At 41.7% G+C, this 14986-nt stretch overlaps 1 protein-coding gene across 7 annotated transcripts in view; it reads right to left on the bottom strand.

Annotated features, from left to right (window-relative positions):
- STYK1 (serine/threonine/tyrosine kinase 1) overlaps positions 1-14986 on the bottom strand; it is a 46022-nt gene that overhangs the window by 16515 nt on the left and 14521 nt on the right. For 3 of the 7 annotated variants that reach the window (XM_084956772.1, XM_084956776.1, XM_084956779.1), the window contains exon 1: positions 4703-5164. The exons of the other annotated variants lie outside the window; for them this stretch is intronic. The gene's annotated coding sequence lies outside the window, so the exon portion shown is untranslated. Of the gene's footprint in view, positions 1-4702; positions 5165-14986 lie in introns of those variants that run through there. 7 annotated transcript variants of the gene reach the window in all.

Genomic DNA, 14986 nt, shown 5'->3' with positions numbered 1-14986 from the left:
TAAATAGTAGGAAGATTTCAAGAGAGGTGAGGTATGCATTTGCTTTCATCCTCTGAAACATCCTGCCAACACATTCTTACCATCGATGAGTAGATAACATGTATCAAGGAAAACTATTTAATTCTGCAGCTCCAAGAAGATTCCCCAGCCCATCATATATAGATACAGACACTCATTCATACCAATACTAGATTAAAGCAATATAAAGACAAGTCAAGAAAAAATACAGTCAGTAATAAGCCTTCTCTTTATTTTTTAAACAAAAAAAGAAATATATTCATAGGGTTAAAAAAAAAAAAAGTCTCATCCTCATCCATCTCTCTAGTTCCCCATTCTCCTCCAAATAGACTCTAGTTACTAGTTTCTCACGTATCTGGTCAGAGACTTTTTATGTGCATCTCTTTCAATTCTACACAATCAGCATATATTTCTATATAATCGGCATATATTTCCAAAGACCTGGTTTCTTCTTTCTGAAAGGAACTGGTGGTTATCACACTTCCACATATATACAAACTTTATTTTGCCCTTGGTTACCCTAATTCTATGACTAGCAAAGCCAACGTCTTTAGTTCTGATTGATCTGAAAGAAATATGGTGATTTTTCCACTGTCAAGGTAACTCTAAATATACGTTCTAGCTCTGTAGTGATGTGATAATAAAGTAAAATTTTAAAACTCATAAGCACAGTTATGAGTACAGTATTATACTCTATCATGCCTGTGTGACACTGGCATTATTACGCTGCCTTTAGTACTGATACTAATAACCACAATGTTGTTTATCGGGGCAGAGTGTCTTAGTGCCTGAACAAATCTCCCAGAGTGCCCAGACTTTTCATTATTCCTCAAACTCTGAGCTTGTCTGAGGGGATGAGTGCTAAACAATTACCTAACAACTCAGCAGAGAGACAGGTGTGTGGCTGGTGGCCAGAAGCCTATGTAAACAGAGAAACAGCCAGAGGGAGGGATATTTTAGAGAGAAAAGAAAATTCTTATCTATGGATTTGCACAGAGTGAAGGACCTACAAGGTCAATGAATCCTAAGACAGTGAAGTCCATCTCATCTAGTTTGGAAACCCAAAAGGCACGGCAAAAGCTCCCACAACCCCCCAGAAAAGGGAAACCACTCGTAAAAGGGCAAGAAACAGAGAGGCTTGAGAGGGTGGAGCAGAGGAGAAAGTCCTAAAAATAAAACATTAGCTCAGCCAGGAGAATTCAAAGGCAATTTGAAAATGTGTCCCTGCCCATCTCATTCTTGTTTTTCTTTCCTCTGGCTTCCTCTTCGGGGCATTATCAGATGTAATTATTTTCCTTCAGGGAGCAGCCAGTTCAATGAGTTTGGCTCTCCGGGGAGGTGGCTCTGTGAGCATAATCTTTCTTAGCCCCGCACCGGAGGAAGAAAGGGGTCAATCAGCAGCCAACTCCAACTTGTGAACTCTGCCCAGAAACCAAACTACACACCTGCTGATGATGCACACTAGAGCCCTGTGCCTATGTCCCCACGTTGACTTGCTCAGGGTGGCCACACCCAATGACAGCACATGGCCAAACATACCTACACCTGGGGACCCAAGTCCATGCTTCTACCCTTTCACCTGGATGACACACTTGCTACAGAGCACCCACCTTTGGATACAACTGTCTGGTGTATTTCCCGAACAAGGTTCTCACCATCATTGAATGTGTAGCGATCATTCAAAGAGACTGGGCTTAACAATACGTGGCAGCCCAATGAAATTGGATGTTGGAACAAGGAACTAAATGTGAGGTGAGGTTCACTCAATAACTTGCTTTCCAAGTGTTTGCACAATAGCTTATTCAAATGATTATGGTTTGGCTACAGGCATCCATAATACACAAAACACGTCCAGAATTTTTAAGGAATACACACCAGATATACCCACCTATCCGTGAAAGCCTGCACAGGAAACCTTACCACACAGAGCCCACCACAGCACTTAGATCCCAAAATTCTTTTTTTTTTTTTTTTGTCTTTTTGCCATTTCTTGGGCTGCTCGCGCGGCATATGGAGGTTCCCAGGCTAGCGGTCTAGTCAGAGCTGTAGCCGCCGGCCTACACCACATAGCAATGCAGGATCCGAGCTGCGTCTGCAACCTACACCACAGCTCATGGAAACACCAGATCCTTAACCCACTGAGCAAGGCCAGGGGTCGAACCCGTAAACCTCATGGTTCCTAGTCGGATTCATTAACCACTGCGCCATGACGGGAACTCCCCAAAATTCTTACATTCACTTCTAACGACAATATTCCTCTCTATATCATTTTTCTCTCAGCAATTAATATTCAATTACCGCATAACTTGGCCTTCCCACTCTGTGCCAACCTAACATATGGCCTGAATAGATACCAAAACCTTCCAGAATGACCCTTTCTATGGGTTCAATGCTAACTCATTTGACCAACATTTCTGTACAATATGACCAGTTCTCTGTCCCTTCAACTATATCTCACTGTGTTAAAAGAAAAAATTACGTTGGTTACTGCTTCTCTTAATTGGACTGTAAAATCTGTAAGTATATAAAACACTATCCTACATCTAATGCTTTCATGCCACTGTTTCTCAAATTATCACTGTTTTTTTTTTTTTTTTAATTTTATGGCCCATCCACAGCATATGGAAGTTCCTGGGCCAGGGACTGAATCTGAACCGCAGATGTGACCTATACGACAGCCATGCTGGATCCCTTAACCCACTGTGCCAGGCCGGGGATCGAACCTGCACCTCTGCAGATTGACTTGAGCTCCTGCAGTCAGATTTGTAACCCACCGCATCACAGCGGGAACTCTGTTTCTCAATTACTTTTAAAGTCTCTCCTCCCACCCAAGACTCCTGCTCCAGGGTTCAAGTTAATGTTCCCAGCACCTGTCTGAACAATGGTAAATGGGTTATGTGAGAAAAGTCTACCTCTGCTATGGTTCTTAAGCACGTCTAACTTTCTTTCACTGTCTATCATTTATTTTCTGAATGAAACATGTACTTTCATTTTTAGACAAAGCTAATTCAGACAGTGAATAGCAGATTTCAAGTTCTCTCTTCAGTGCCTCATGTTTACTAAATTGGGGCACTGGAATCATGGGTCCAGTGAGGTCGCGAAATTGTTCATTATGATAACTATATTTGATGGTTGGAAACTATGTACAGAGCTTGCCTAAGTAGATTTGGCATGTACCTATAGTGCCAAATCTCTTCAGGCAGTGCTCTAATTAAAACAATATTATTGCCTTATTTGTGGTTATCATTCCTTATTTTTTTCTCTTTTCAATTGCTTCTGACTTTTTAAGAGCATCTTAAGATGTTGAGTTCCCCTCTTGACTTGAGAATTGAGAGGGAGAAAGAGCACCAAGAAGAAGATACAAAGAAGAAGAAAAAAAGAGTAAAATCAGAGGTGAAATCCACGCTAAAGTTTTGCAGGACTGTGGTCTGGAAACCACAGAAGTTAATAATCACAACTAGAATTGACCTAAACATTCATATTAACTATCCAAATTCTTACACATATATACAGTGTAAGAACAATGCCCACGCTGCATCTTTGCATCTGCTTTATTACGCACAAAGAAAATGGTTCTTTTTGCAACAATAACACAATTCTCATCATTAGTGACATTTCTGTTCCGTTAGCAAAACAACGACCCAGCCATAATCAGCAATTTACTCATGAGTCCAGACGAAGCTCTTCTTACCAAAATACATCGACAAATAGATCTTTAAAAGTTAGATGTATTCTCCTGTGCTCTCCCTATGTGTTGTGAGAAATTCTTTGTTTGAATATTCGATGCCTGGTCCCACTCCAATAAGGTGTGATATCTGCTATACCAACCTCCCTTCAACCTCGTCACCTGCATCTCGGCACAAGTGGATTTGCTAGTCGCGTCTTCTTCATACAGACAAGTGACCCACCGCCTCGATGGACACCACACTGAGCTGAGGGAGTTAGTAAGAGCTGTGGGCTATGGGGCAGAGGACACAGAGACCCAAAGCAAGGAAGATAAAATATATGGAGAGGGCACCCAGAGACAGAGACAGTCTGCTTTCTTAGTCACTCAGCTTTCCCTTCTCTTCCCCCGTCATCCTTACCCCTGAGCGGGCTAGCCAAAACAATTCATCTAATGGAGTGACCATGTTGGAAACAAGCATAGAACTGCTCCAACAGTTCAGATCTAGAGGATTCCATTACTTATCTCCGACATTCTGAAAAACATGCTGGCCTTCCTGTTTTCAATCCAATGAACATATTTGGAGCAGCTATAACATGCATATGTTAGCCTAGGCACTTTCACACTCAGGAGGAAACAGTGTTTCAGAGAGAATATTGTCCTAAATTAGCCAGAGTTAAAAAAAAAAAAAAAAGGCAAGTAAATGGCCAAGAAAGGTTTCATCCTCCAGTCTTTTAACTAGAAACCCACTGCTCCTTAATCTATTTCAGTACACATATGCAGCTGTCACTCACACGGACAAAACACAGTGTCAAGAAATATGTCACAGTCTGAAGGAATCACGGAACCCATCACGCTGCAATAAACTTTCACCAACAATTACACCATAAATTGGAAAGAACAGGTGAGAAGAATCTGCCTGTGGGTTCTCAAAGGTCTCAGAGAACCATGTCTGCATGTTGATTTTCAAAATGGATTCTGAACATAAGCACAGGATCCTAAACTCTCTCCAGTACTCACCAGATGATGGGATCTTGGATCATTTTCTTTGTTCGTTTTCCTGGATCTGAGCCCAATCCTATGTCTATCTGCAGTTTTGAGGGGAAGGGCCGGGTTTCCAGGACCAGCAATCTTGCACTGTGAGCCCGATAGTCAGGAAGGGGCCAGAGCCCCCAGGGGCCAGATCGCCAGCCTAATAATTAGAGTTGCCATGCTGGGTCTCCGAGCGCCTGGGGCTCCCCTTTTCCTGAAGCACACTCCGGAGAGGACCGGCCAAGGGACTCACTGGGAGGCGGCCCCTTTAAGGCCAGGGAATCCAACCTGTGGAAATAACTCGTCTTCAGCCAGTGATGTCTCCTGGTGCAGATAAGGCAGCGAGGAGAGGAGTTACCCTGAGATGGTCCCTTGTCCTCCCGTTCTCCTCATATATGGAAGGATCAGGACCTTTCTGATCTTCGCCCTCCTCCACCTTCCTAGAGACTCAGGGCTTGAAGGGACCGAAATGCACTTTGAACCCAAAAAAAAAAAAAAAAAAAAAAAGGCTCTGCTGTGTTGCCTGGGAGTCCTAACCATGTTTAAACAAAATCTTTTGACAGCAGAACTGAGCGTTATCAGCTTTTCTTGCTTTATTTACCCTTAGGCAGGAATTCCTGAAACGTGCATGATGTACAAGAGAGATGAGGAAACCGAAATTGACTCTTGGCTCCTCCTGAAAAGCCTGCTCTTTAGAGGGGTGAAAGGAACATGAGGCAGACAGGCCCCCAGACACCAAGCCAAGAGGGGGCAATGTCACTTCAACCCAGCAGCATCCGATTTTAAACGTCACCACAGATATGAGCATGTTTTATGTCCTTTGAGGTGTTGCACAAACTCAAGACATTTTATTGTTATTACAATTATCATTCTATTTATCGTGTTACCGATTCTATCATCCTCCATCTACCACATGCAAACCTCAAAAGCAAGGAAATAATACATCTTGAATGATGTTCTCTTCTCTGGCTCTTTTTCCTTCCTGGAATTACTAATCAACAGTTTCCCAAGACTATTGATTAGAAGGAAAAGCCAAGAACAGGGAGGTCCTGTTGTGGCTCAGCAGGTTAAGAACCTGACAGAGTGTCCATGAGGATGTGGGTTCAATCCCTAGCCTCGCTCAGTGGGTTAGGATCCAGCATTAACACAAGCTGCAGCATAAATCACAGATGCGGCTCGGATCTGGCATTGCTGTGGCTGTGGTGTAGGCCGGCAGCTGCAGTTCCCATTTGACCCCTAGCCTGGGAACCTCCATATGCTGCAGATGCAGCCCTAAAAAGAAAGAGAAGAAGAAGGAGGAGGAGGAAGAGGAAGAGGGGGAGGGGGAGGAGGAGAAGAAGGAAAATCCAAGAACACACAACTTCCACCCCCTCTATATGTGACGCTTGGGGGCTTCCTTCATACACCTAGTTCTACTGTTATCAGTCACACTGCATTTCCAAGAATTATCTCCCTCTTTGCTATTTATCTGGTTTGGCTTTTCTTTCAAAGGGGGGAACTCCTGGTCCTTTAAAAAATATTGGGTAGCTTCCCCAATAAGCAAGGAGATCTACCCTGTTGTCCTACCATGCCTCCAGCTTTTTCCAGCCCGTAGTCCCCAACAAAGAGGAGAGGGAGGGCAGAAAGAAGACCCGCTTCAAAAGACCACAGGAACCCACACCTGTGCACACGTACACCTTCCCATTCTCTGATGAAGAAGCCCCAGAACCAGGCAAGCAGAACAGCAAGTGGACAGGAGACTCCATAATCAGGAAGTCAGCTCCGCTGCCGTTTGCCTCCGTGCTGTGTCATACAGGTGTGTCCTGCTAGGGAGTTTATACATAGAAGATCATACCAGGTAAACTATAACAACCGCCTGGCAAGGTGAAAAAGGCACCTATGGGAACACATTGCCACCACACTGCACACAGCAGGAAGCAGACAGCAGATTCCCTGCCTTAGAACTGGGCCAGCACGCTTCTGAGCTGAGCTGGCTGGAGTTGGTTCTGTTTCTCAGGAGAACCATAACTAATACAAAGACAGAGATGTCAAGTTTTTATAAGTCTATGCAATGGAATACTGTAAATATTAATTTTACGTTCATGAAAATTTTTAATAAGTGGGGAATTGTAATATTAGTACAGTCAATGACAAAAGTAAGATTTTTTTTTTCCTTTTTCAGCCACACCCACAGGCGTATGGAAGTTCCTGGGCCAGGGATCGAATCCGAGCCACCACAGAGACCACACCAGATCCTTAACCCACCTTGCCAAAGCGGTAACTTCTGATAAAAGTAGATTTTAAATATAAACATATATGAGGGAAGACCACACCCATATTGGTTGGAGGAAACACCTGTTCAGGGGAAATTAGAGGTACATCAGAATGCCACAGCAGCAAGGGTGACACTAAGAATGATTTTTTTCCCCATACTTTTTATTTTCCAGATAGTGTGAATTAAGCCTTCATTACTTTTTTTTTTTTTTTTGTCTTTTTAGGGTCGCACCTGCGGCATATGGAGGTTCCCAAGCTAGGGGTTGAATCAGAGGTGTAGCCTCCAGCCTATACTAGAGCCACAGCAACACCAGATCCGAGCCGCATCTGTAACTTACACCACAGTTCACAGCCAACGCCGGCTCCTTAACCCACTGAGCGAGGCCAGGGATCGAACCCGGAACTTCATGGTTCCTAGTCAGATTCATTTCCACTGTGCCTCAACGGGAACTCCCAAGCCTTCCTTATTTTAGAATAAGAAAATGAAAAGGAAGAACTGCTGGAAGGTGGAAAAATTTGAAAGCAGAGATATCAAAAGAAAATTGGCTGAGAGTGACAGAAAAGACAGAAGAAAAACTCTCCTTTAAGATCTTAACTAGTGATCAGAATCAAAGACAAGGTAGAATCACTAAGGCAAGAATTAAGGCTTCAGAAAAGGCTCTCTTGGCCTAAAGTCAAGGTGATGACCTAGCAAGTTCTTCCTTATTGCTTGCTGAGGGCATTATCTTTCCTACCTGGGAGAAAGCCAAGCTGGAACTTTCAGGAACCAAGTTAATATACCATCTCCATCAAACTGGGGTGCAGAAGAAAGAACACAGGACGCAAAGTTAGAAATGCAGAATGGGTGAATCTCAACCTTGCAAAGCCTTGGCTTTCTCATCTTTACCACGAGATCATCACGACCCCTCGCCTCAGAGGATTCTAGTGAGAATTAATAAGAATGTGAAAACGTTCTTCAACCGTAGTAGTTGCCGGTTCCTCTTCTAGCAAGAATTCACCTGTATAACATAATTACTTTCAGACCAAAGGTTCCAACATAGCGTTCCTGAGTAATTTATTCTACTCAGAAGTCTCTAACTTTGACTGCTACTTCCCCAGCCACGATGGTCTCAAGAGAGTGTGACTTTCCTTCAAAGCACTGGCATAAATGTCGATAAAATATATATATTCTTTTTCAGATTCTTTTCCATTATAAGTTATTACAAGATATTGAATACAGTTCCCCGTGCTATGCAGTAGGTCTTGTTGTTTATCTACTTTATATGTAGTCGTGTGTACTTGTTAATCCCGAACTCCTAATTTATCCCCCCCCCCTTCTCCTTTGGTACCCAGAAGTTTGTTCTCAAAAATCCGAGTCTGTTTCTGCTTTGTACATAAGGTCATTTGTATCACTTTTTTAGATTCCACGTGTAAATGATATTTATCTTTGTCCGAGTACAATAATCTCTAGGTCCATCCATGTCGCTGCAAGTGGCATTATTTCACTCCTTTTTAGGGAGGTAGGTATTTTCTTAAGTAAAAGTTAGCAACTCTACTATAACTAGCTTGTTATTTAATATAGCCATGGTGCAGCCCATCAGCTGGCCCCACCGTGGCTGTCTGCCTTTGTCCTTTTCACCTCAGCTCTGAACTTGTACGCATGAGAAAGGTGCTTTGTCTTCAAATGTTTCTTTCCTTAAGGTCTTTTATAGCTTCCTCGATAAAGGCCAAAAAGGCATATTCCTAGGCTTCAGTTCACTTTCACTTTTTATTATCAGTCCCACAAGTACCGGCCAGGGCATTTCTGAGGCCTGGTATATCTATCTATTCATTAGCTGTTTACTCTTGAGCAAATTACTTAATCTCTCCTAAACCTCATTTTTTTTTTCAATCTGTTGAACTGGGTTTACAACATTATCTAAATCCAAGAGTCACTGTAAGAATTAAAGGATACTTAGAACAATAATAACACAAACAGTCCAATAGTAACAAATAGTAACTATTGCTAATTATTCCTATAATAATTACAGAAATAAAAATATTCCTATAATAATTGCTGTTACTCTTCTTCAAATTATGATTTTTCAAATGACTTTCAAATGACTCTACTCTTGGATATGGAGCATCAATACCCTACACAATATCAATACCATGATTAGAATACTCGTATGTTTGTGTGTCACAGCAGTAAGAAAATTGTTTAATGTACCCTTACACAAAATGTTACCCAGGCTTCTACTACAATTTTCTCAACTTCCTTCTAAGAAATACCTGCTTTTGTTAAATCTTAAATTTTCAGCTCTCCTGTTCTTTTTCATAAATTGCTTCATCGTTTTTAAAACATCATCTACTTACAATAAAAGCGGATAAAACAGGTTTTAGATTTCTTTTCCCAGACTCTAACTCCTCAAATTTAAACTAGTGTGTTTGAAGGAGCTTTTTAAAAGTTGTAACGCCCAGGATGCATCAATGAAATTAGCATCAGACTCTCTGGGAATAGAAACCAAATGCTGGGATTCGTCAAAGTTCCAAAGGTTAATTCCAACCTGCAGTCGAGTTTGGGAATTCTGCCTCACACCCCCATCACCTTCCTTTCTTAATACAGAGAAAAGTCATCAGGCTCTAATTTAAGAGAAGGTTCTAAACTGGCAGGTCCGTTTTAGTATTCAGGGTGTGTGTATATATGTGTGTGTGTGTGTGTCTGTGTGTGCTATATGTGTCTGTATGTGTCTCTCTCATTCACTCACTCACTCTGTAATTTAGGGCAAGTTTTATCACTTCCCTGCTTTTTACTTCATCACCCCTGCGCTACCCAACCACAGACATTCTAACAAATGAGATCAAACCTATGAAAGGACTTTAAAGTTTTAGAATAAAAGGATTTCAGAAATTATCATGTTCCATCAACACATACACATACACACACACACACAGAGTCACCGCCATCTCTTCTGAAGTTATCCTTGCTTCCCAGGGTAAAATGTTTCTATAGTAACAATTTGCAGACTGTTAGCCCTTGTTAAGGTATTTCAGAGACTTTCAAGCCAACTCTCCTCATTACTCTATTGTTTACTGGTCACACTTCTTCTCTTTTCATATATCACTACTAATAATCTTTAGGGAGACAAAGTTTAATGCATTTTAAAAAAGAGGCGATCTAAGATTCACGGAGGAGAAAAATCTGATTATCAAATGAATTTTAAATAATGCTGTTCCTGCAGCAGCATGTACACCAGTGAGACCCTGTCATTAATCCTCACCCTGACTTCAGCTACTGTTTCCCCTGGAATTTGCCATATTGTCCTCACCTAGATTATTTCTCAATAGAAAATTCTAGGAGAAACATGCAGTGAGAGGGAAGGATCCTCTCCTAATACAGGCGAACAAGTCATGAGATTTAAGTTAGGATCCTGGGTCAGCAAGTTGTTGTATGTGACCTTAAGCCAATTAACATCTATTTGTCAAAGGCTTGTGTGTAAAGCACCAAGAAATAACATAAATAAAGAGTAAAAATACAATGCATTATAAGTATTTTTTGATATCCAACGAAGAGTATCTAAGAAAATAGAACTATGATAAAACCAAGTTATATATAAAATATGATTACACAGGGGAAGAGAATTCAGAATTGTAAGACCAGATAAAGGTGGACGAGAGGGGTTTTCTCTATCCTTCTCAGTAAGGAATTTAATATCGTATTCATTCCTTCGAAATGGGTGTGGAATCCATTCCTTCTAGTAAAACCTCTATTTGCTGTCTGTCAACAGACAGAGATATACAGAAAAATCAAGGACTGTAAGTGCCCCCCTAAAAAGATGATGCAGAATGCAGTTTAAAGAAAAGGGATGCAAATACAGCCTGAATATATAGTCCCCCTTCTGGGCTCTTGATTTCTTCGGAGAACAAAAATGTGGCAGTGCCCCAAACTTTGAAGATTCACTTGATCTCACTTTTCAAAATGAAAGAGCAATGAAGATCCTAACAAAGGTAGGACAAAAGAACAGAGATCATGAGGTGAGTGTCCAAACTCCACAGGAAAGCCCTCAGAGATTTCTGCCCAATGCTTATTTAATGGAACAACAAAAATATAGTCAGTACTGCTCACCACCTCTTGCCCCAGTTTCCTCCTCTATACGTCTCTCCTAACATATTTTTAGACTTTTTTCCAGGACCCAAGTAAGAAGGTTAAATTAAGGTACTGTATCCTTGGATCCACATGGTCTCTCCTCCCTCTTTTTCTGCTAAACCCACACTCTTTCCATGAGTGAGCATGGGGCAGAGTTCAGACCATAGACTAAGTGAAGCAACCTGCTTTAGACTCCACCCTTAACTGCTATTTATGTTTCACACATCGTCCTTGATACTGGTTTTTGCTTCCCATTACTGCCTAGTACATTTTATGGCATATAGTTAAAAGGACAAATACTTCCGCAGTGCTCACTGTGTGTTAGGCACTATTCTAACCGCTTTACATAAAGATGAAGAAACTGTGTCACAGAGAGTTTAAGTAAGTTGCTCTGGATCACACAGTGAGTAAACAGGGATTTGGAACTCCAACCCAGGTTGTGTGGCTTTAGAATCTGTGTTCCTACATTGTACTATGCTGCCTCCCTAGTAGATGCTCCAAAACTTTTTTTTTTTTTTTTTTTTTTGCTTTTTAGAGCCACATCCGAGGCTGCATGTGGAAGTTCCCAGGTTGGGGTCAAACTGGAGCTGCGCCTGCTGGCCTACATCACAGCCACAGCAATGCCAGGTCTGAGCCATGTCTGTGACCTACACTGAAGCTTACACCAATGGGATCCTTAACCCACTGAGCAAGGCCAGGGATTGAACCTGCATTCTCATGGAAACTAGTCAGGTTCATTACCGCTGAGCCACAATGGGAACTCCTCAAAAACTTTTTATTTCCTAACTTAAAATTACCTTTAATATTGCTTTAATACTTTTAGTTTGTTTGTTTGTTTTGTTTGGGGGTTTTTCGGCCCCACCCACTGCATGTGGAAGTTTCCAAGCCAGGGATTGAACCTGCACCATGGCATCAACCCAAGCTGCTGCAGTGACAACACCAGATCTTTAACCCACTGCAGCACAAGGGAACTCCTGGGTTTTTTTTTGGTTGAGATACTATTCACATATCAAAAAATGCACCCTTTGAAAGTGTACAATTTCGTGGGTTCTAGTATATTCACAAAGTTGTGCAACCATCACTGCTATCTCATTTTAGAATATTTTCATCACCCCTCAAAAAAAATCCTATACCAATAACAATCACTCCCCAGTGTCCACCTCCCCGACCCAAACCCCTAGCAATCACTGACTTATTTTCTGCCTTTGTGGGTTTGACTGCTTTCGATATTAAATAATAACATATAATGTAGAAACTTCTGCACCGGCTTCTTTCACTTAGCAGGTTTTCAGGTTTCATCCATTTTATTAGTCAGGGTTCTTGGAAGAAACAAAACCAATAGGATATGTACATAAAGATATATATATAAGAGGACATTTATCATAGGAATTGGATCACAAAGCTTATCAGGATGAGAGAGCCCATCATCTGCCTTCTGCAAGCTGGAGAACCAGGAAATCTGAGGCTGTCATTCAGTCTGAGGCTGCAGGTCTGAAAACCGTGGTTCGTTGGTATAAATCCCAGAGTCTGAAGTCCAGACTCACCTTATGCTAACAGGGCATGATATATGTATAAGCTGTAAAATTATTAAGTCTGAGTCCTAGAATTTTATGCTCTTTTTGAAGACTGTTTTGTGTATTCTAAGTCCCCTGTGTCCCTTCCGATACGAATTTTAGAATCTGCTCAACCATTTCTGAAAAAGAAGCCACCTGGAATTTCGGCAGAGATTGCATGGACTCTACCCATCCCCTTGGGCAGTGCTGCTGTCTTGACAATAGGAAGCTTTCCTACTTCCTACAGGATGTCCTTCCATTGATTCAGTTCTTCCTGCATTTCCTTCAATGATATTTTGGAGTTCTCAGTGTGCAGGTCTCACTTGGGGTTGACAATAACATTTACAATTCCATGGACTCTAAAGGTTAACTCAGATTTTGTGTATGGCTTGGTGATATCACAGAATGTTCTGTCTCTGAGAAAATCGGTTCTAGAACAGGTTGGACAACACATGCCTCCCAGAGGCTGACCACACATGCCATATATAAGATAATACAAGCCCACTACTGATCTTTCTCCTATCTGGATAAGCACACAGACTATACAGCACCACAGCCTGGAGCCCTCGATGTCAGAACCAAGTTTATTTTCTTTGACAGCCCTGAGTTGCTCTAACATTCTTAGGTTGCCAGGAATTGGTGGAACTAGAGAGGGTACCCAAAGAATCACACCTCCAAATTTGTATTAACATAAACATTTCTATAAAATCTAACTACAAAAATCGCTGCTCCCTGGATACCCGAGATATGACTGATTGAGGTTTAAATAAAAGCCACAAAGACACAGCCCCCAATGTCACAGTTAAACCTCATAACTCAGGTCTGAAGATGCAGGGATTTCCATCTAGCATAGAGTTCCATCCCAGGGTTTAGTGACCTTTTCGTGAGCGATTTATCTCACACACTATCTGAATATCTATAAACCCACACCCTGTGCCCTTGCTACCAATACTATCAAATCGTTATTGCCCATCTGTTTGTAGATGACCTAAACTCATACTTTTATTTTTAAGTGAGCTTGCCTCCATTTCCCAATCAATGATAACTCCGCGAATTAGAAATAACTTTTTTTTTTTTTTTGGCTTTTTAGGGCTGCATGTGCAGCATGTGGAAGTTCCCACGCTAGTGATCAAACCAGAGCTACAGCTGCCAGCCTACACCACAGCCACAGCAGTGTGGGATCCAAGCCACATCTGCGACCTACACCACAGCTCACAGCAATGCCAGATCCCGGACCCACTGAGCGAGGCCAGGGATCAAACCCGCATCCTCGTGGATTCTGGTCGGGTTTGTTTCCACTGCACCACAATGGGAACTCCAGAAATAACCAATTTTAATAGCAGCCTAAGAAGAGCAGACCTAGAAAGATAAAGGTGGAGGTGGTGAAGGGGAGGTGCGTTACAGAAATTATAAACGCACATTCAGTTTATCTACCTTTCTTTTTTCCCCTGATCTTGCAAAATTGGAATATTCTTCAAAGTTTCTATAATAGAAAATCCCTTCAGAGTAATCCACAGCTGTTTCAACAACTTCACCTTGCACATGGAAACTAAGAGCTAAGTGGAAAGGTGACTCACCTAAGGTCAGAAAATAAATCAGAAATCTAATCAAGTGGGGAAACTTCTGATCGTGAATACATTATTGGACCATCCTAAGAGTGGAACACAGGTGAGGACAAGACAGAGGAGTGAATTCAAGGTCACCCGGTGGTATGGGACCTACCTGAGCATCAGAAGGGATGTTCAATTCTCAGTGTCAAAAAGTCATTCTACTCCCACACTGTAAGCAAGTAAACCACCACGGTACTTTCTGGGCCACTGTAATCACACCTTCCTGCTAAAGAAACTATAAAAAGAGTAACCCTGCCTTCCATTTCTTACTCTGCTTTACAGGTCCACTATGAGATGCAGCACAAACTCCACCAATTCCATAGAATTCTAAACATGTACAACCAGAAGAGCCTTTTAAAAGCAACAAGAACAAGAACAAAAAACCCTAACCTCCTTCACTTACAGATGAGAAAACTGAGTCAGAATTTAGATGTCTTCCAACAGTTAAGACTAGCATCATGTGACTTGAATGCCCATTGGGTGTGCTTTTATTACAGTTTTCCACTCTTCAAAAGGCTAACTGGATATTAAACCTCTTTTTATTAAGCTGAGTTTTGTCGGATTCATTTTCACTGCACCACAATGGGAACACCAGAAATAACCAATTTTAATAGCCACCTAAGAAGAGCAGACCTAGAAAGATAAAGGTGGATGTGGTGAAGGGGAGGTGCTAGTTCTTGGAATTCATAATGTGCCTATACTTGCCTAGTTTCTTCTGCATGCCAGGTCTTCAGGCTGCACATCTGTCTGG

Source organism: Sus scrofa, chromosome 5 (genome assembly GCF_054392235.1).
Source record: "Sus scrofa isolate SSC_HxYL_T2T_F1_AM1 chromosome 5, Sscrofa_HxYL_maternal_Yorkshire_Landrace_v2.0, whole genome shotgun sequence".
Lineage (NCBI taxonomy): Eukaryota > Metazoa > Chordata > Mammalia > Artiodactyla > Suidae > Sus > Sus scrofa.
This window is presented reverse-complemented; position numbering and strand designations above follow the sequence as displayed.